A 23,553-nucleotide genomic window follows, 5' to 3' on the forward strand; every position below is an offset into this window, starting at 1 on the left:
AATATTTCCACATCAAGCTTTTAATATATTTGAAAATCATTGATTTCTTTTTTCAATCCATTATATCGTTATATTTACTGTTGCATCACATTCATGAAAATTATATATATATTTTTCCCGTAATTTCATAATATGTTTGGGATCATTAGAATTGCATCCATATTTTAAAAATCTAGCATTTTCTCCATTCTCTCTTATTGCTCGGGTTATATTTGAGATCAAATTCTTTCAAGATCATGAAGTCTTTCATGATTACGACACAATTATATTAAACGTCAACGTCAATCTTAATGTAAGTAATTTATATGTATTTTTTTAAAATATATTTTTTTGGTCGAAAACACTTCTCTATCATGTTCAGGCGTCAAATTTCCTTTCATTTTTAAAGAAACTTGTCTTATACGTGTTCAATGTTCTTACTAGTTTATAATTCTTAGTTTTATGATCTTGATGTTTTATATAATATGATTTGGCCATTTGGGTGTCTACAGAAATGATGTGTTTATTTTGTGTTCACGTAAGTTTTATTTTAATTAATGGCTGATTAAATCAGTATACTATATATTTTTACTTGCATTTTAAACTTTTTTTAGTACATATTTAATCAGCAAAGTAACTAGGTTAGGATCCTTGCAAGGCAATGTCTTTGTATTTAAGATCTTCCAAAAGCTTTAATGGATTCAATAATTTATGACTCTATTATATATATATATACTCGTTCGGTATATAGATAATATTTAGACCATCTCTAATCTTTATAGACATTTATTGCTATAAAGACTTGGCACGCATATGTCCTCAACTCAATTTGTGGATGGCATTCGTTCCATTACTTTCATTTACCTTACAATTATGAATATATAAAACCACTGTCTGTCCTATTATTTTCATGTAGTTCCAAAAATGAAACGACACAAGCCAAATTTCTTTCCATCTTCCTCTCATCTCGCTTTTCGTCTTTTTAGCCTTGTTATATTTCTAATTACAACTCCCACCTCTGCTTCCTATGGAGGAAATGAGACTGATCATTTGGCATTGTTGTCATTCAAGTCAATGATCACCCATGATCCGTACGGAGCTCTAGACTCATGGAACACTTCTTTTCATTTCTGTGAGTGGAATGGTGTTTTATGTGGGAAGAAGCACAAGCGAGTGACTCATTTGAGACTGTATTCCCAAGGTCTAGCAGGCTATTTGTCTCCTCATGTGGGGAATCTTAGCTTCCTTCGTGCACTTGTAATATTCAACAACAGCTTTCAAGGAACCATCCCTCAGGAACTCGGTCGTTTATCTAGGATGAGCTTGCTCAACCTTGACCGTAACAAATTTGAGGGAGTTATTCCAACTAACTTGTCTGGTTGTTATAACCTTGACACGCTTGTCATTTCTGAAAACAGGTTAGTTGGAAGCATACCCAAGGAGATTGGTTTCCTCTCAAAACTTGTTTTAATCGTTATTCATCGAAATAACTTAACTGGTGGAATCCCGTCTTTCTTGGGCAATCTTACATTAGTCGAATCGTTCTCAGCCTCGAGAATCCCATGGGGTGGGAACATTCCAGACAACTTAGGCAATTGGAAACGTTTAAAAGTACTTTACTTGGGTGTATGCAACTTAAATGGAACCATACCTGATTCCATTTATAACCTTTCGCTCTTAACGGATCTCTCATTGCCTGATAATCAACTTGCCGGTAGCCTTCCCTCAACCATAGTTACAACGCTTCCAAATCTCGTTAGCCTTCAGTTAAGCGGTAACAAACTCACTGGACTTCTACCACTCTCCATATCTAATTGTTCAAAATTAGGACTCCTTGAAATGGCTGACAATAAATTTAATGGGGAGTTGGCAGTCGACTTTGCAAAACTTACAAATTTATATCAAATAACCTTAGGTGGAAATTTTTTGGGAAGCGGTGAAGCTGATGAAATGAAGTTTCTCGATTCTTTGAAAAACTGTAGCAAGTTACAAATATTGGATATTCCTTACAACAATTTTCGAGCGGTGCTCCCCGGATCAGTCGGTAATCTTTCCTATCAACTATATTATCTATCTTTTGGTGAAAATCAGTTATATGGAAACCTCCCCTCAAGTATAGGTAATCTAGTTGGCTTGACCAATTTGCATTTAGGTGGTAATCGATTCACCGGAAAAATCCCCTCTGCTATTGGTAAGCTTCAAAATCTAGGAGTTGTTACTATGTATGGAAACCAATTTGAAGGTTTGATTCCAGATGCAATAGGAAACTTATCATCCTTGAATAAACTTGCTTTAAACTCTAATAGATTGGAAGGGCGTATTCCATTAAGCGTAGGAAGTTGTCAAAAACTACTAGGGTTGTTCCTCAGTGACAATAAACTCAGTGATAGAATACCTAAAGAGATTCTTCAACTTTCATCTCTATCCATCATACTAAATCTTTCTCACAACAACCTGTTTGGTTCACTTCCAATAGAGGTTGGAGACCTTAAGATGTTAACTTATCTAGATCTATCGCATAATAATTTATCAGGTAACATTCCTGGTAGCCTTGATGGTTGCACTAGCCTTTTATTTTTATCACTCAAAGGAAACTTATTTCAAGGAATCATACCACCATCATTAAGTTCCATGAGAGGAATGGAAAGACTAGATCTTTCTTATAATAATTTATCCGGCCAAATTCCTCGATTCTTGGAACATTTTTCTTTACAATATCTGGACTTATCTTTTAATGATTTTGAGGGTGAAGTACCAGTTGCAGGAGTGTTTTCCAAAGCAAACGCCTTCTCGGTTTCAGGTAATAGTAGGCTTTGTGGTGGCTTAGCTGAACTCGGGTTACCAAAATGCAAGGTGATGAAGAAACGCAAAAAAAGGTTTCCTTTATTAATCGTGCTAGCTGTTTTAATTGGATTCATACTTTTCTCTGTATTATTATTTGTATACGTTTGGTCCAAGAAGAAACCCAAGGTCCGACAGTCTCAATCATCGGCGAGCGAACCACTCTCGAACATAACATATAGTCAACTTCTTGAGGCTACCAATGGGTTCTCTGAAGAAAATTTGATTGGAGAAGGGGGATTCAGCTCTGTCTATAAAGGAATCCTTCATGGTGGATATGTTGCTGTCAAAGTTGTACATCTCCAAATTCGAGGAGCTGATAGAAGCTTTCTTGCAGAGTGTAAAGTATGGCGGAGTATCCGACACCGAAATTTATTGAAGATAATAACTTCATGTTCAAGTATTGACTTCAAAGGCAATGATTTCAAAGCTTTGGTTTACGAGTTCATGCCTAATGGGAGTTTACATGACTGGTTGCACTCAAGTGCAAGATAATCTATACTTGACATTATTGCAAGAATACATATTCTCATAGATGTCGCGTGTGCACTTGATTATCTTCATAATCATTGTGTAACTACCATTGTTCACGGTGACTTAAAGCCTAGCAACATTTTACTTGATAGTGATATGGCGGCTCATGTTGGAGACTTTGGTTTGGCACGATTTCTTGGAAATCATGATTCAAACAAAAACAACTCTGTAGCTATTAAAGGAACCATTGGGTATGCAGCTCCAGGTAAATATTCATGCATACACAAATGCTCGTTTTTTTCTTACACCTTTTTTTTCTAATAAATGCTTACACTTTGTAGAGTATGGTCTCGGGAGTGGGATGACAAGTAGCGGGGATGTCTACAGTTTTGGAATATTATTGTTGGAGGGGATGACAGGGAAAAGGCCGATAGACGACATCTTCAACGATGGTCTCAACCTCCATAAATTTGCGACCATGGCCTTGCAAGATGACCATGTAACTGATGTTATTGATGGTGACCTTTTAAATTATCATCAAGATGATGAAAGTGATTGTGGCGTTCTAAATTGTGATCAAGAAGATGAAATTGATATGAATAGTAAGACCCCAAACACAACGAAAATAGAGCATTGTGTGACTTCACTTTTGAAGATTGGAGTATTATGCTCACTGGATTCCCCCGCACAACGGATGAATATAAAAAATGTTGTCTACGAGTTGCAGAGTACTTTGGATACACTTTGAAACGCTTGAGGTGCCTTATTTTTACTTCCTTTTATTTGAGTATAAATGGCAATATACAACTAGTCTTATTTATGTTAGTTTGACTTCATGTTATAGTCATGAGAAGAGACTCAAATAGTTTAATGATTTCTAGTTCGTAAGTACTGAGAGCTTTGTTCTTTTGTGTGACAACCGGCTTAAAACCATGTCTCTTATTTGCTTAAACTGTGTAAAAATGAGTGTTAGAAAACGATAAAGGGCGATTGAGATACTCTAACATTGACTTTAGACTATGTGTAATAGGCGCTTTGGGAGGGGAGAAAAAGCCCATAGCGCACATAACACCGACCCCGGGAAGCTATGAGGGCTTTTTGGGCTTTGGGCGTTTTGGTGAAGGCGCCGGGTGAGGGGAGAGCTTACCCAATCATGATTTTTCCTTCATATTTATATTAAAAAGTTAGAAAAAAATAAAAAAGGTAATATTTGTGTAATGATTATGAGACTTTATAAGAAGAATTTTCACAACTGGTGTTTATGTAAAATTTGATTAAAAAATGGTATGGTTTTGTGGCTTGTTACAAAAATGGTGTAACCGGGGTTTGAAACCACAGTTTGACTTTTTTCTTTATGAACATGTCAGATAGGTATTTTAGAAAATAATACTTTTGATTAAAATAAAGCAAGCCGTGGTTTGAAACCATGGATTGCATCAAAAAGTGAAACCTAATACCACTTTCAATTGTGTGGTGGTTTTTCGTGTCAAACCGTGGTTTGAAATCACGTTTTAACCTTTTTCTTTTATTTTTTAAATGCTGATAAGCATAAATCAACCCGTGGTTTCGAACCAAGTTTCGATTGTTCATAAAGGATCACATGTGAACATGCTAAATTTAAGTGGAGAATGAAGAAAAAAACCAAACTTTAGTTCGAATTCAAGGGTTGATTAAAAAAAGTGAACATATATACTTATCGGCATTTAATTAATAAAAGTAAATGGTCAAACCGTGGTTTCAAACTACGGCTTAACTAGCATAACCACCACACACTTGGAAGTGGTATTAGGTTTTACTTTTTGATGCAATCCGTGGTTTCAAACCACGGCTTGCCCTATTTTAATCAAAAGTATTTTTTTTTTGAAACACATTTGACACGTATATAAAGAAAATAGCCAAACTGTGGTTTCAAACCATGGTTACACTATTTTTGTAAACCCCCTTAAAACTAGGGGTGTGCACGGTTCGGTTCGGTTCGGTTATTAGCATTAACCCAACCTAACCGATCGGTTATCGGTTCAGTTCGGTTAATTTCGGTTAATAACCGGTATTAAATTTGGGCTAAAATTTTGCTTAAAACTACATGAAATGAATGTTTAAATACATGAAATGAATGCATAACTACATGAAATGAATGTATAAATATATAAAATTGAGATATTAGAACATGAAATGGAGATATAAATAGATGAAAATAATAGCGTTAAACTATTAATATATATATAATACATGAAACAGAGGAAAAAATGCTTGAAAATATTAAAAAATGAAGATTTCGGTTAATTCGGTTTTCGGTCATATCGGTTCGGTTTCGTCGGTTTTCGGTTCGGTTTCGGTTACCGATTCGGTTATTGCTCACCCATACTTAAAACTATACCATTTATTTAGCTAACTTTTTCATAAACACCATTTGTGAAAAATTTTCGACTTTATACCACTACACCATTCTTCGCATAAACCCTTTTATGACGTACGTCACGTGTCGCATAACGCCCATAGGTGTGACTTTACCATTAGTCTTAGATTATATAGATTACAATTTCAAGGGTGGGTGGTGCTCTTTTTGTGCATTATAGTTGTACACTTTGCTTCAATTGTTGTAAGTCATCATCTCTTTTGAATCCACCGCCATCAACACAACACTAACACCATCCTCCACCACCGCCATGGTCTCTCTCTACCACCGGTTACAAACAACACCAGTCTCCACCTTCGGCCTCTGCTGTCGCTTTGTTGTTGAGCGGCTTTCCGACTGTCTCTGTGTCTTTAGCGTTGGCTGAAACCCTAGGTGTTGTTAGATTGTTGGATTCACCTTTTACTTCCCACTCTCATCTTCATATTTTTCCATCGCCTTTCACTAACCACCTCACGTCTTCACTCATCATCACTATTGCCGGGTTCGATTTCCGAACTTCTGGTGGTGGTGGTGGTGTTGGCGGACGGTGGCGATGGTTACGTCGCCAGTGTTTGATGGTGGTCGGAGATGGCTATGATGGTCCCTGTTTCGTTGATTTTGGTTGGGGTCGGTAGTAATTTTTTTTTCTGCATGTTCTCTTCTATCATCACTTGCAGGTATGATTCTTTTACAAGAAGGTTCTCAATTATAAAATCTTAATATGATTAATTTGAGCCCTGACGAAAATGTAATTATATAAATCTCCATGATGTGGTAAGTGTTTTTGATAAAGACTCCAAATTGTCTATAAGACTATGGGGGATGTGATGGTTGTCTCTTGATGGAAGTGGTCTGATTGTGGACTTTTCCTGCTATTTGAATCCAGGAACACTAGGCGAAACTCGATTTCCCAATGACTTTTGGTGGAGGAACACTAGGCGACACTCGATTTCCCAATTGACGTTTGGTGGAGGTGGCAGGGTCTATGATGGGTGCCCGATTGCGATGTTCGTTGCATTGCTCTCTATGGTTTATGGTTGTGATGATGTTCTGGTTTCTGGTGCGGAAACCTATGTTGCAGCTGTGTAGTGGATCTGAGCCTCGCTTAATACCCCGCGTCAAGTTTTTAAGTTTGTGTTGGATGTTCGTTTTAGAGTCAAGATTTCACAAGGTTTAGTGTACATTTGATTTGGTTTTGACTCTTCTTTGTGTCTTGTTGGTTGATTTAGTGATATATGATTTGGTTTGTCTCTACTTTGTGTGTTGTCGGTTGATGTTTTTTTTGTACGTATGCAGCCATGTGAATCTGAAAGACGAACTTCAATAAAATTTTAGTTTTGAGTTTGTTTATTTTTATTAACAAGATTGTGATTTGGTAAATAATTTGGTTGCAGGTCATCACTTGGAGCAGACCGTAAAACATTGCTATTGTTTTATGTCGACTGTCCTAATCATTTTCAAAGAAATCATTCATGTGTCCGTGTTATTTGCAGTCTACAGAAAGTATTTGGTGTTCATATAGATAAATAAAGGTAAACTACTAAACTGTTTCACATAAAGTATATTATTTGCATTTTGTTATGTAGTAGTTGTTTAATATTTGTTATATTGTTTATCAAATCTGATTATGTAAGGAATTAGTTGATATAACCACCATATTATGTTCATCAGGTTCAAAGGCTCATATTGACAGCAACTGGTGGTTTTATGGGAAGGACTATAAGTTTTATTGGCATTTATGCTAAACTTTGCTTAGAGATCACTGCTAATGTCTTCATTGGCATTTACCTTTCGTAGAACGCGGTCTAACTGGCGTCCTAGATCAAGACGTGCCTGAAATGGGCCCACTAACGGGTCGATTAATAATAACAGCTGGTTCATATGCTTTCATGTTTTGAGACCTTTACAGGTGTATTTTATGTAGCTTACTTATATTGATGTCAGAACACATAGAAACTTTGAAGCGTCACTTAGGGTCAACTTTTTTTCTTTTGTTTCACACTAATCGACTGCCATCACCCCCGCAACGCGGGGGTTAAACTACTAGTTGATTATTTGAAAACGACTTGGCTTTGACTTAGCCAAATGTATTAAAGAAGGTTAGGTGATGGTCTAAGTTACTCGTTAATTCATATGAAAACGTAAACAAACCTAACTCGTCCATTATAGTTCATTTAATTGCCTAACTGGCGTATATTATTTGGTTCATATGATTTGGTTTGTCTCTACTTTGTGTGTTGTCGGTTGATGTTTTTTTTGTACGTATGCAGCCATGTGAATCTGAAAGACGAACTTCAATAAAATTTTAGTTTTGAGTTTGTTTATTTTTATTAACAAGATTGTGATTTGGTAAATAATTTGGTTGCAGGTCATCACTTGGAGCAGACCGTAAAACATTGCTATTGTTTTATGTCGACTGTCCTAATCATTTTCAAAGAAATCATTCATGTGTCCGTGTTATTTGCAGTCTACAGAAAGTATTTGGTGTTCATATAGATAAATAAAGGTAAACTACTAAACTGTTTCACATAAAGTATATTATTTGCATTTTGTTATGTAGTAGTTGTTTAATATTTGTTATATTGTTTATCAAATCTGATTATGTAAGGAATTAGTTGATATAACCACCATATTATGTTCATCAGGTTCAAAGGCTCATATTGACAGCAACTGGTGGTTTTATGGGAAGGACTATAAGTTTTATTGGCATTTATGCTAAACGTTGCTTAGAGATCACTGCTAATGTCTTCATTGGCATTTACCTTTCGTAGAACGCGGTCTAACTGGCGTCCTAGATCAAGACGTGCCTGAAATGGGCCCACTAACGGGTCGATTAATAATAACAGCTGGTTCATATGCTTTCATGTTTTGAGACCTTTACAGGTGTATTTTATGTAGCTTACTTATATTGATGTCAGAACACATAGAAACTTTGAAGCGTCACTTAGGGTCAACTTTTTTTCTTTTGTTTCACACTAATCGACTGCCATCACCCCCGCAACGCGGGGGTTAAACTACTAGTTGATTATTTGAAAACGACTTGGCTTTGACTTAGCCAAATGTATTAAAGAAGGTTAGGTGATGGTCTAAGTTACTCGTTAATTCATATGAAAACGTAAACAAACCTAACTCGTCCATTATAGTTCATTTAATTGCCTAACAAGAATTGCATTAAGTTTATTTCCAAAAGTCAAATGATTTGAAGGCAACCAATAATTTGCTTTATTTTCCTCGCAGGCCCTGTGCTATGTGTAAGCTTGATGTGTTAATTACTAGAAACAAAAGGAACGAGAGTGATGAAAAAGAAAAATCATATTTGCATATTGGGGCTACAAACTGCGTTCGACAGGACGACAGCTTTCATTTTGAAACAAAAGGAACAAATTGAATTTTTTAAATACTTTTTTATTTATCTATACTCTATAGTTACCTATCAAAAGATCCTATGCTTCGCATTAATTCCATGCCTAACGGTTTTACTGGTGGCAAATTACTAACATACTATGCTATCTTTAATTTAGAAAGACATGTCTGATTTAGTTTTTTTTTTATCTTAATGCTCTATGATAGAAACTTGGGTTAATTGTTGTTCATTTAAAATTTAAATGAACATTTCATGAACATAAACAAATATTACTGAACAAAGGTAAACAAACATAAATGAACAAACGTGAATGAACACAAACAAACGTAAACGAATATAAATAAACACACTTAGATGAACACAAACGGACAAATATAAAACATTAAGTAGAAGATTTATTCAATATTTCATCCAAAATGAACATAAAACAAACATAACCAAACATAAATGAATCAAAATAGATCAAAATATATTATAAACTTTCTTATAATAAATTAAATATAAATCCAGAAAAATATATATTTACAATATTAGTAACGAAATATATAAAAAGACCTATGCAACTAAAAACTAGTAGTTAAAAATTAGTATTCACAATATATTCACATATTCACAATATAGATAGATTATACGGACTTGTACATTATCTTTCTTTCTAATTTTAAATTATTTTGAATATAATAATTGTAGAATGACAAAATGTGTAATGTTTTAATTTTAATATTATTAATTTCAATAATTTTACTAACCAGTACTTTTACCCCCGCGTTGTGGGGGAGTAAACCGTTTCGAGTTTGTTAGCAGATGTTTCGATGGACATGCTTAGGTTGCCTTAAGATGACTATGGAGACTAACTGATCATCAAATTTGTTGCCAAACTGGGTTTAGAAAGTTATTAAAATTGGATATACAATTGTCAAAAAAAGCACTTGGGTAGAAAGGTCAAAACATGGTACCAACAAAAATACGCAATGTACAAATCAAGGTGCCACCATATTCTTCATGATGAAGGTTCCTTTTGTAGCAATAATGTTTGCATATGACATCCCATTGCGTCAATGGGAAGATATTAATGGAAATGTGATCAGTTCACTCATCCATCAAAGCTGTGTAGGTGCAAACATAAACCTTACTCGTTCAATAGTTTCACACTCCTCCGGTGTGATTGTTGCCGTCTATGGGATCCATGCTGCCAACTTTTTGAATGGATTCCAAATATTTAAAGACCGGTGTATATAAAGAGGTGGAGAATGTGAAACGTAAACAACACTCGATAATATAGGGCGGTTCGGTTACGATCTCATGGGGTGGCTTGGTGGAGATCTAAGATAATAATAAATTGATTATTATCATTATCCTTTTATTTAAAAGTTTGATTTATCTTTTACTATATAATCAGTTTTAGAATTCGTATTGTAGTCAAATAAAGTGTTTAAGTTGGAGTAGGAAACTATTTGTAAGGGTTATAAAAGCCCATTAGTATTGGTTATTCTCTGTACGTTTTTGTTTTCTCAATTAATAAGAAGAAAGAGTCGCAGGCAGTTCTGCATCTTTGGTGTTTGATTTCTTTTGTTACCCACTTGTCAAGTTTAACAAGAAAAGTCACGATCAGTTGTGTAAAAATACTTGGTTTACGTACAGGTCAAACTGAGTTATGTCAGGTTATCACTTGTCCTTCATGAAGTGGTCATTTTTATGAGCATCTATTGTCAAAAATGATTACTAAAATTATGTTATTTCAATAATAACACACTTCTTGTTATATTCGAGCCACTGGACACAAAAAAAATTCAAACTGACCCATTAATAAGTAATGCATAGGCATTAATGCAGTGTTACATAAAAGCATACTCTCCTCCTTCAACGGGTACAAATTAAGTGAAGGAAGAGTGTACACGCACATAAACATATATACACATGAAAGGTTGTTCAATACCTGCAAGAACTATGGATTAGGTCACACCATTGCACAAAAATCTTGAAACCGTTGGTTGTTGCGCAGGAAATCCAAGTTGTCAGCAGCACCGCATGTGCATTCCCACCTATGCCAGGAGGCCGTGCCCCTAAATAAACAATTATATCATTTAAGGAATTCAAATTTATTAAAGAACATGAAAACATGATTAACGAACAGTTGACTCCCATTTCGTCCGGCTGGCGGAGCTTCTGCTACTGTTCGTGTGGGTTGAACTGAAGCACAGACAGAGCACTCGCTGTTGGAAGAAGATCAGCTGATTCTAGTATGCCCTAACGTTGCATATAATATGGTCACATGTTATATTTCATATTCAGATTCAAAAAACTAAAAAGATGATAAAGATTAAAGGTTTACCGTACAAAGATACTCAACAACTCTTTCTGGATTTTATTGTTATGTAACACAACAGTTCATTAGTCATATATTGTTCCAGTTTAGCCTCAAATCATACTTGTACGCAGGCCCGGCCCATGGGGAGGGCAGGGAGGGCTCAAGTGTAAGGCCCCGAACCCGGTAGCCCTACTTTAACGTCGGATTTACTCATAAACACAGTTCTTACAAATCAGAGTTCATTAAAACTTTCGCGGAATATAAAAACTTTCATGAAACGTTACAACAATCCAAAACTTGCCTTATTTAAACATTCTTGTCTTTCAAAATAAACGTCAATTACATTAAAACATCTTAAGTCTTCAAATGCCAGTCTCCTAATCGCCCACCATGTGCCCGCTCAAGCTAGCTGTCTCATTCTACTCACCTGCGTGCATACTAAAAGTCAGCTACGCTGAGTGAGTTCTAGTTAATCGGACGCCATACAATACATATACATACATACATATCCGAAGATATGTATCCATACTTAACTAGTTACCCTTCTGTTCTACATACATACTTACTACCATACATACATTCATATCTACAATCACTAACCTCAGTCTACCGAGAGTACGTTCATAGTCCGCCATCTATACCTGTACTCAAGGTCGTGAACACGTAAAAGGTCCGCAGTCCTTACCTATGTTCACCATTCATGGTACGTGCAAGGTCCGCAGTCCTTCCCTATACCATCCTACATCCACAACACGTACAAGGTCCGCAGTCCTTCCCTATGTTGCAACCTAATTCATAGCACGTACGAGGTCCACAGTCCTCCCCTATGCTACCACAATACAAATACATAGCACGTACGAGGTCCGCAGTCCTCCCCTATGCTACCACAATACAAATACATAGCACGTACGAGGTCCGCAGTCCTCCCCTATGCTACCCCAATACAAATACATGGCACGTACGAGGGATTTGCCATCCTAACTTACTATGTCGAACGTAGAACTCACATACCATTCGTGTACCTGTATACACATACTTCACATATACAATAATTACATTATAGCATAAGAACACTCTAGGCGTTCTTTACATCATTCATTTAACAACCATACCTCTTGTCGATACGTGCAATATCCGAAGATCGTTCACGCCCCGACAAGTATTCATTTGTAATGTTCATACATCTTCGATATATAATATTCGTATCTTTATTTTTAACCTGACAGTACGCGCAATATCCGAAGATCGTTCGCGTACCGACAAGCAATCATTCATATCCATCACATATATCACATATGGCATACACTTATCACTTAGGATAAATGTATTAACAACACATCGAGTATGCACACAGCCCCGAAAACATAACAAGGAATGGGGCTAGAAACTCACCTGAACTCTGCTTCTTCCTCCGATAGTTGTAAATCCCTTCTTTAACTGAGCTCGGCTGACTGTATAAGTTACACGTATCAATACTCGCCTGATTTAATCTGGTGGCCTAGTATTAGATTACTTTTACTTATCGTTTTAATTTATTTTCTAATCGAACTTGACTCTAGGCGAACTTAGCTTTAGGCGAAGTTGTCATCAGGCGAACTTAGCTTTTAGGCGAAGTTGTCATCAGGCGAACTTAGCTTTTAGGCGAAGTTGTCATCAGGCGAACTTAGCTTTTAGGCGAAGTTGTCATCAGGCGAACTTAGCTTGCAGGCGAAGTTCATCAGGCGAACTTAGCTTGCAGGCGAAGTTGTCGGCTGCAGCTACTGTTCGTCCTTAATCGTCTTCGTTTCTTAACCAAATAACTCGATTTAGGTATCCACGGAATCGTCTGACCAGCGCCTACAAACCCCAACCATCAAATCGGCCTAACATCGATGTTTAAGGGGTGCGATTTAGGCATATAGGTTACGGGTTCTTTTATCAATCGATTAACCCATCAAATCTTAACCATTTTCAGTAAGTTTAGCTTTGTAGGATTCGTTTTTACCATACAAACACCGATCTATCATTTCTATACTAATCCAAACCTAAACGAACATGTTCTCGATATAAACGTACCGTAAATGAGTCGAACTACGAACACGAGCTGGTCTTGTTGCTTTGGTTCGTCACGACGACCTAGCACCAACGAGCTCGGGTCCTGGCCTTTGGATCTTGGTTCGGGTTGTGTGTTTTGGAGTGTGTAGAGATTAGGATGGATAAATGGATGGAATGGAAATGATTGGGGTTTAAGGGGGTATTTATACTCCCTTAAGCCCATGGACCGAAGGCCCATATTTCCTTTTGGTCCATATCTAATCCCATCTAATTATCCTACTAAGTCTTCATATTTTGCTATTATTATTATCGTTCCACTAACTCGTTTATTTCACCCGACAAAATAATATATTAAATATTACTTTAGAAATTTCGGGATGTTACATCAAGACCCAGGCCCACTCCTCTATGAGGCCCATTGAATTTTAAAAATTTTGTATGTTTATTTTCGCCTATTTATATAATTCTTTTCAGCAATTAACTAAATTATAGGTTTGGTTTGGTGGTTTAATGTGAGATTTTAAGTCTTGGAATGGAACGCTTGTTGCTGAGTTCTAAACCCATTGGAAGAACGTGTAATATTTTTTATTAGCTCATCTTGTTTGTTCTTTGATTAGTTACCCCTGCATTTTTCTAAAGTATGTTTTCCTTTTTTATTTTAAATTTGATAACTTAACAAAGTTACTTTTTATGTTTACTTCCGATACTAATAATGAACATATCTAATACCAATCGAATTCAAGTCAACTCATCACCGCAACGTTCTGTGTTTTTTTTTTTGTTTTCCTTTTATTTTTTATATTAGCTCATCTTATCTTTATGTATGTTGTTTGTTCTTTTATTAGTTATTCCTGCGTTTTTTAGTATCTTTTCCTTTTTTTTTTATGATAACTTAACGACATGTCTAACACCAATCGAATTCACATCAACTCAGCGCCGCAACATATGTGTTTTTTTATTTATAAATATGTTATGTTGACGAAATTAGTTTTTGCATTTAGTTTTGATACTATAATACTAATAAACTTATATTTTACCGACCGAATACACTTCGTTTTTAATATGTTATATATTTTCATATCATATTATAATTTTTGAATTTATATTTTAAGGCCTTTTGTTTTTTATGTCCCGGCCCTTCTTTTTTCTTTTCTTCTCGGAGACGGCCTGCTTGTACACAGTAAACAACATACAAAAGCCAATGAAAAAATAAAGCTGAGCAAATGTTATCTACCTGCTTAATTTGAGGTTTTCCTATATTCGATTTAGCAAAGAAGATCTTTGCATTGCACGCTGTTATCCTGCCATCACCATCTACACCAAAATAGCGTATGCTTAGGATCAGTAAGTAAGTGGTTATACCAAATAATGATAATTCGATAAAATCTTTACCAAATTTATACATTCACCTGAGTACGTGAGTGTAAAATGATGAGATTGAGAGTATTTGTATGAAAATAGAATCTGAATCGAGACGTAGTTGAACCATTGTTGGTAGATCTATTAATGAGCCAACGTCCGTTCGGTTTCCGACCGTCGTCTTATAATCTGATTTAAACCAATCAATAGTTGACGAAAAACCGACCCAACGTGTGGCTTGAGAATCACCGATCTGCATAGATCTGAGACATGAAAGCTGTCGTGGGTGGCTACGCCGGAACCTTAGATCTCCGAACGCCTTGCTTAGTCCATAACACTCAAGAACATTGTAACCGTGCCGGCACAGGTGTCGCCGTCGCCGATACACACTTTCTACGACCGCCGTCGTCTGACAAAATGAAACCGTCTCCATTCTGTCTCCCCCACCGTTAGTGAAGAAGCTGCAGATTAGAAGTAAGAAAAGACATATAAGAAAAGCACATGTAAGAATTATAGAGAAGAGTGCGAGAATGGAAGAGGAGAACAACACGTGTTTGTTGCAATGACGTGTAAAAAAAACAAACCAGCTCATTTGAAGTACAAACCAAACTGCAGGGAGTGCAACTGGTTATGTCTACCGACCTTCAAAATTGTAAATATATAAATATGTATTAGGAGGGGCAAGACAGTTCGGTTTTTACGGTTTGAACCATTTTCAAAAGTAAAACTAATAAAACTTTTTCATAAATTAATATATACTCTTAAGTGTTTATTCAATAAATCAAAAATAAAATAAAATAAGGTTACGACTGGTTCCAAGTTTAAAATAGCACTGAACCGAAATGTTAAACTCTTAACCGAAACAAGTTATAAACATGCTTAGGCACGTTTAAGGTTTTGCTTAAACTATTTAAATTAATTTAGAAATGTATACAAATTAATTAACAAAAAAGCGATGAGCTTGAGCTTGAACTTGTGAAAAGACTCAAGCCGAGCTCGAGCTCATGTAAGTCAAAACGAGAAGACGTCGAGTCTAGTCAAGCTTGGGCTTGACTTATTGGCTCATTTACAACATCTCAAAATGACACCTAAACTGAAGCCAGTATGAAAAAAAGCCATATAATCAAAACCCGTTTTTTTTTCTCAAAAGCTAATATCCATAATATGGTTGTACATTATGCATTCTGTGTTGTATTCAAGGTTAAGATAATCTTTTTTAACAGTAATAATGTCGATCAAAACATATCCTACCCAAAAATTAATAATGGGTTTAAAAAGAGTGACTTGTTTTTGAAATCATCGAGATCAAACTTTAATAAGTTGAAGCGATTGGGTTTTAACTCAAACATCATCAAGTTGAAGCGATTATCATATTCATTGGTGTGTAATTGTCCAAGTTTCTTTTACACCAGCTCGTTTTACTTCTTCACATGTGAAGAAACCCGATTAGGCCGAAACCCAAAAGTTGCCCCAATAGATAGTTAACCGAACAGAACAAATGACAAACTGGTTAAAAATACCAAAACCAAACTGTTTACAAAATCCTATAACCAAAATTTACGATCTTGGTTATAAGTTAGGACCAAAAACTGACCCATACCAACCAATACGTACACTTGTTAAAATTGTTGTTCCTCTGATCAAATTATTTATCTTTTATTTAATTTGTTACACTTCATTTGAAGTCTTTTGTTGCTGTGATTGTTTAGCTTAAGAGAGGATGTCAAATACAAAACTTGGTCAGATCAGTTAGTTGGTTGACTAACAATTTTATGTTTAGTTGTTACATTTATGTTATTTGTACGCTTTTATTTATTTGTTTATTTTTAACGGCTAATATCTTTATTTACTCATATTATACTCAATGTCTCAAGTGAGATCAGAACTCACAACCTTTGATTGAATACAATACACATTTGTTACTAGACTAAGCTACACTTGTAAATGGTTGTTGATAATGATGAAATCTAATATAAAGATAATGATTTATTTCTTATTTCCAACCGTGTACCGTGTTCTTTCAGAATCTCCTCATCAAAATATTTTATGCAAAAGTAACGTGTTTAAAGTATCATGCTACAAGAAAATTAAATGTTATATCTTACAATACTAATAAACAAAAATAATGATGCCTAGGTGTCCTAATCACATTCATTCCTAGATTAATATTCCATACTAATCTTCTAATCTCTCTTCTTCTTAATCCATGCTATCCATGGGTCATTGGTGAAAATGGTTTGACCCATGAGTTACATCTCAAGATATAATGCATATATTAATGACTATTTACAATAATATAAAACTTAAAACATAATTTTGCTCAATGTATACATTACTTTTTATTAAAGATGTCAAAACATGTTTTAACAATAAGGACTCATGAATTCAGTTTGAATTATACGAGACTTCTCACTTCATATATATAAATTTTTAATTATGCTATTTAATTTATATTTCCAATTAATGCGATTATTAATTTTGTATATTTAATTTAAAATTATAAACGTAGTCATTCTGAAAAAAAACTTTTAAGCATTGAAACAATTACCAGTTATACCTAAAGAAATTTGGAGTCCTGTAATTTATATTTTTTCTAAAAAGTTATAAAACCGAATTCTTTGTTTTTTGGAAACTGTAAAATTTTGTTTTTTTTTTATTTCATAAACATTTATTACATAATCAATTTGAACAAGACAAATCTTATTTTACTCTACTATTAAAACAAAGTGTTGATGCTTAGATGTCAAGCCTACATTCACTCATAGCCTAATTTTTCATCATAATTCCTAATATCTCATCTCATTTATCCTAACTATCCATTAGTCAAAACCATTTTATCAATTGGGTTATAGAATCATTAGATGGATTTTATTAACTATTTAAAGGTGTATAAATGTCACGTTTATAATCACGATTCAAGAAGAATTGATGCTAAATATAATCAATTTATTAGGTTGGCTGTGGTTTTTCAACATTGCATAAAATATATATTTAGATGTGCATATATGTAATCTGATGACATTATACTATAGATTATTGTCTATATGCACATTGATCATCTTTTAAACATTGTTAAACGAAAAATTACATTAAGTTCATGTTATCCACCATGTGTAGTACATATAATGAAACATGAAGAAGATACATTTTATAAGTCGTGAAACGTGAAAAAATTATAATTCATAAATTGTTTGCTTTGTCTAATACATTTATTTACATGGTAAATGAGACCTTAAAATGATGTTTACAAATTTGAAAAATACTTCTTTGTATACAAAATTTGTATCACATGTTGTGCTTAATGTGAAGACACCTTTTGGACATGCAATCCTATTACCCAATTGAGTTTGTCGCATTTCGGACTACAATTGTATCACATGTTTCGTTCTGATCTAACATAAGACAATCATCAGATACGTATGGATCATTTTTAAAAAATGATGACTTTAGTTCATTTCAAAACAATTTTAATAAAAACTAGTATAGCCTTAAAGGCCTGTGTAGGCACTTGCATTTATAGTAACTCGGTTTATCATTATCACTGAATCTTTTAGATTTATTATATAGGATGCTAAGCTATACGCAATTTCAATTATGAAAAATATTTTAAGAATCACAATTAAAATATCATACATGATCTTTTAATTTATTTTTACCTTTCATTTTGTTTATTTTTTTTAAATAACATAACTTATTTATTTTTATCATTTGATAAATCCCGTATAATGTACGGGTTCAAAAGCTAGTACATTATAATATAACCCCACACATACTTTGCTAATATATCATATATTATCTTTCTGGTAGTGGGTTTTAAATATTTTTGTGAAAGTAGCGTATGTGGAAATTTTTTCATCTGTGACTAGCTTTTTGTGGCACTAGGACTAGGAAGTTTTGGTCTTGAGATACAAAGTTGTGAAAGAAGGGCAAAAGTGTCGGCAACTGTTTTATGTATATGGAGCTAACATTATTATTTCAATACACTAAATTATTTTATTATACTAGAACAAAATGAACAAAGCGAAATCCTTTAATGCGTTTTTTCATTAAATAAGTTTTGTACTTCTTACATTTACATATAAATAAATACTATTTACATATAATTATATAAATGTGTAGGCTATATGTATAAAAAACCATTAAACTTATCAAAATGCTGCTGCCTTTTTCTTTCTTTGCTTCATACGATTCCCACGCTAAAATTGATTTACTAATTACTTTTCTTTTTACACAAACATATAAGATCATATATCGTACCTGGGATACAGACGAGGCCTCTTAGGGGAGACTCTAAATTTGTTTTAAATGACCCGAGTTAAACATGAATTCTCTTCCACAAACGTCAACGTTTAATTTGCTTGTTTTTATAGCAATATTACAAGAAGGCACGGCACGGCTGAAGTTCTTGTTAAAGCTTGTTTGAATCAGTTTATCTTTGTATTCACTTATAGTTTTTGTATACGGTATTATATTAGTATATTTCGCACGAATAATGAAAGTATCATTATCATTATTTTGTTAATTATTATTAATAAAACTGACACTTTTCTACAATTTTAATAAATAACGAGGTAGCACACCCGCGGCCGATTTGCGGTGACATTCACAACGCGAATTTGATTGGTATCAGTTATAGTTCGTTACGCCATCGGATTGACACGGCAATGACCACTGAAATACCGGAAAAGAATTAATATGAAAAGCATTATTATTATTTTTTTACCAGCAACTTCCTGTTACGTTCTGGTAGTGAATTCCACTTTGCAATAGAAGAAAAAAATTTTCTGCCACTTTTTTCTATAAATAGTTATTAATAATTCTCCGACAGATATATCCTCAGATTCCCATTTAATAAACACACACTATATGATCAGCTAGCAATGTCTATTCTTGTGTCTTTGCTGGTATGCATATTAATATTCATGAGTGGTGGTGTGAGCTCCTGCATTGAGGTGGAGAGGCAAGCTCTACTCGATGTTAAAGCCAACCTAACTGACCCGAATGGAAATCTAGACGGTTGGGGGAGCAAAGGAGAAATAACGGATTGTTGCGAATGGTGGTTGGTCACGTGTGACGACCACACTGGTCATGTAATCAGCCTTTTGCTTTCTTCGCTAGGTTCAGGTAATATTAGTCCCTCATTGCAAGTGTTAAGTCAGCTACAAGATCTTTATCTAAGTTACAATGATTTTCAATCCAGTCCTTTACCCTCCTTTTTGGGTTCCTTGTCCAACTTACAACATTTGGATATTTCTGGTGCTAATTTGAGTGGACCTATTCCTCATCAACTTGGCAATCTCTACAACTTGCATGAACTTGATCTTAGCGATAATTCTTTGAAGGGGTCTATTCCCTTTTCCTTTGTAGATCTGACTTCTCTTACCGACTTAGACCTCTCACGAAATCAATTAGGAGGTGTCATCCCAAAATCCTTTGGCAACTGTTCATCTTTAGCTTATCTGGATTTGTCACAAAATCAATTAGGAGGTGTCATTCCAAAATATTTTGGGAATTTTTCATCTTTAGTTTACCTAGATTTGTCACAAAACCTCCTTAATGGGTCAATGCCTGATAGTGTCGGTCAACTTTTAAATCTGGAAAAACTTGATGTTAGTCATAATTCTTTGAATGGAAGAATTCCTGACTTCAAAGGGTATCCTTCCCTCTCACATTTAGACTTGTCTAGTAATCAGTTTTCCGGTAATGTGCCAACAGTTTGGGTCAGGTTTCAAAGCTTTCACTTCTTGATTTTTCGTCCAACTCCCTTGAAGGTGTTATCTCGGATATTCATTTTCTCAATCTCACACAACTAGATTATTTGGACTTGTCTTTCAATTCTTTAGCAGTCGACTTACGCTTACACGACAAAGTCCCTTTCCAATTATCAACAATAAAATTGCAATCCTGAAGGTTGGGACCTGGATTCCCATCGTGGATCAAAACTCAACATTTTTTTGTGCATATTGATATTTCAAATGCTGGAATATCAGATAGCGTCCCCGATTGGTTTTGGGACCTACCAAGTCAATTGAAGTTTCTGAGCCTCTCTTCAAATCAAATGAAAGGTATGCTTCCAAACATGGAGGTGTTATTTGATGGCTCTCCTGGAATAGATTTGAGTAACAACCATTTCGAAGGAAGGGTACCGATATTGCCTTCTAAACTGGCTGCATTAAATCTCTCGGGAAATAAGTTCTCAGGAACACTTTCATTCTTGTGTAACTTTGATACGGGTTTAACTTTTATTGACCTCTCCAACAACAAATTTTCAGGGCGCCTACCTGATTGTTGGATGAAATTTCAAGAAGAGCTAATCGTTCTAAGTTTTTCAAATAACAATCTGTCCAGCGAAATTCCTTCTTCGTTGGGAATCTTGTCTAACCTTGAGGCATTGTATTTGCGAAGAAATGCATTTGTGGGTGAATTGCCAATGACCTTGAAAAACTGCACAAGACTTAGGTTCATAGATCTAGGGGAAAATAAGTTATCCGGTGTTATACCAGAATGGATAGGGGAAGAACTTTCAGAGTTATACGTTCTTGTTTTAGGATCCAATAGATTCTATGGGAGGTTACCTTCTCGGTTATGCTGGCTGCGTAATCTTCATGTCCTTGACCTGTCTAATAATGGGTTGTCAGACTGTGTTCCTAGGTGCTTTGATAACTTCACAGCAATGGCTAGAAAAAGTATTGGAGATTATATGATCACTAGCCATACTTATGTATCAACTATATCAGCTCCATGCAGAACGGTTATTGGAGTCTCGTGTACTCTTCCTAATGAAGAGGCACAATTTTTAGACAATGCATGGGTTACATGGAAAGGAACCAGACGTTCTTTTGGAAGAAGTGGACTGCGTCTACTCAAGAGCATTGACCTTCAAGAAACAACTTGTCTGGAACACTACCACATGAAATCACTAGTCTTTTTGAATTGGTTTCATTAAATCTTTCTGTCAACAAACTGAATGGGGATGTCCCACAAGATATGGGTCGACTGAATTCTCTTGAATCTCTTGACTTGTCAAGTAATAATTTTTCAGGACGTATTCCGTGGAGTTTGTCACAACTGAATTTTCTAAGTTATCTTGACCTCTCAAATAATAATCTGTCAGGACAAATACCGGTTGGGTCTCAACTTCAACGCTTCAATTATACCTCCTATAGTGGTAATCCTCGGCTTTGTGGACCTCCGCTTACACCAAGCTGTAGGGTTTCACCTGTTGTTGAAAAGAAAGATGTTGAAGAAGATGAAGACGGCTTTTGGAAATCGTATTACACGGGTATGGGTGTTGGATTTGCGGTTGGATTTTTGGGAATTTGTGGTGCTTTAGTTTTAAACCTCCGTTGCAGATATTTCTTTTTCGTTTTGTTGAGTCACATCAAGGATTGGATATATGAACTGTGGTTGTGCATTTTGGCAAACTTGAAAGAAAGTTTCGAAGGTGAGCATTTTACAAACGTTGTGAAGAATCTTATCGCTCCCATAATCAACTCAGTTCAAAATATCAAGAAATGAGGATGTATTATTGGTATAAAGTAGATTAAGAGTGTTACATTTGTAGTTCACCAATTATAAATATAAAAATAAATAAGTGAGCTTAATTACAATCTGTTAGGTGTAGGTTCAAGTAAGCATGGAACAAACAACATGTTAACCACCCGACCGACGAATTTATAACAAGGTTTGGAACTACCTTAAATACCCGAGTGAATGTTTCTGAAAATGTTCAGTTTATAAATTAAATGTTTTTTAAACAAACCTAACGTTTTTTTTTAAATAAAATATGTTATGTAAAAGCAATTAAAGAAAATGAGAAATCATTAAAAATATATAAAAAGAACTTTAAAAAGTATGTATAATTAATGTATAACTAATAGTAGAGAGAGAAAAAAACTAAGAATACATAAGAAAATAACATGTGTCCAGGGAAAACTTTTAATTATTATATGGTATACGTAGATTTTTAACAGCTAGTATCTTTTTTACTCCTATTATACTCTATGTTTCAAGTAAAACTAGAACCCACAACCTTTTGGTTGAATACAATACACATTTGTTACTAGGCCAAGCTACGCCTATAAAATGGTTATTGATTTATTGATGAAATCTAATATAAAGATATTGATTATTTCTTATTTCCAACCGCGTAGCGTGTTCTTCCGGAATCTCCTCGTCTATATATTTTATGCACAAAGTAACGTGTTTAAAGTATCATGATGCAAGAAAACTAAACGTTATATAATATATCATATCACATACTTTGTTATTATATCATACATTCTCTTTCTGGTCGTGGGTTTCAACTTTCAAATATTTTATGTGAAAGTAGCGTGTGGAAAATTTTCTCATCTGAGACTAGCTTTTTGTGGCTCTAGGACTAGGAAGTTTTTGTCACGAGATTAAAAAAATAAGAAAAATAGGCAAAAGTGCCGGCAACTGTTTTATGTATACGGGGCTAAGATTATTATTTCCAAGACACTAAATTATTTATTATACTAGAACAAAATGAACAAAGCGAAATCCTTTAATGCGTTTTTTCATTAAATAGTTTATACTTTAAAGTTTCGTACTTCTTACATTTACATATAAAAAAAATAATATTTACATATAATTATACAGGTAAAAGTTAGCGTACAAATGAAATTAATATACTAATTGTGAGAATCAAATAGAGTCTTTATGTAACTACATCATAGAGTAATTAATTACTCTATGATGTAATTACATAATTACTCTACTTGTATATGTAATTACTCTATTTGATCATCACAATTAGCATGATAATTTTATTTGTAT

At 34.6% G+C, this 23,553-nt stretch overlaps 2 pseudogenes; both read left to right on the plus strand.

The window, feature by feature from the left end:
* The first annotated feature begins 855 nt into the window (after window positions 1-855).
* LOC143611886 (LRR receptor-like serine/threonine-protein kinase EFR) lies at window positions 856-4,215 on the plus strand (annotated as a pseudogene).
* Window positions 4,216-19,268: 15,053 nt separating this feature from the next.
* On the plus strand, window positions 19,269-22,272 carry LOC143611892 (receptor-like protein EIX1; annotated as a pseudogene).
* The last annotated feature ends 1,281 nt before the right edge of the window (window positions 22,273-23,553 follow it).

The sequence above is a fragment of the Bidens hawaiensis genome, unplaced genomic scaffold (assembly GCF_021521415.1).
Source record: "Bidens hawaiensis isolate Kalapana, Puna unplaced genomic scaffold, B.hawaiensis_p1.1 tig00032467_1, whole genome shotgun sequence".
Taxonomy (NCBI): domain Eukaryota; kingdom Viridiplantae; phylum Streptophyta; class Magnoliopsida; order Asterales; family Asteraceae; genus Bidens; species Bidens hawaiensis.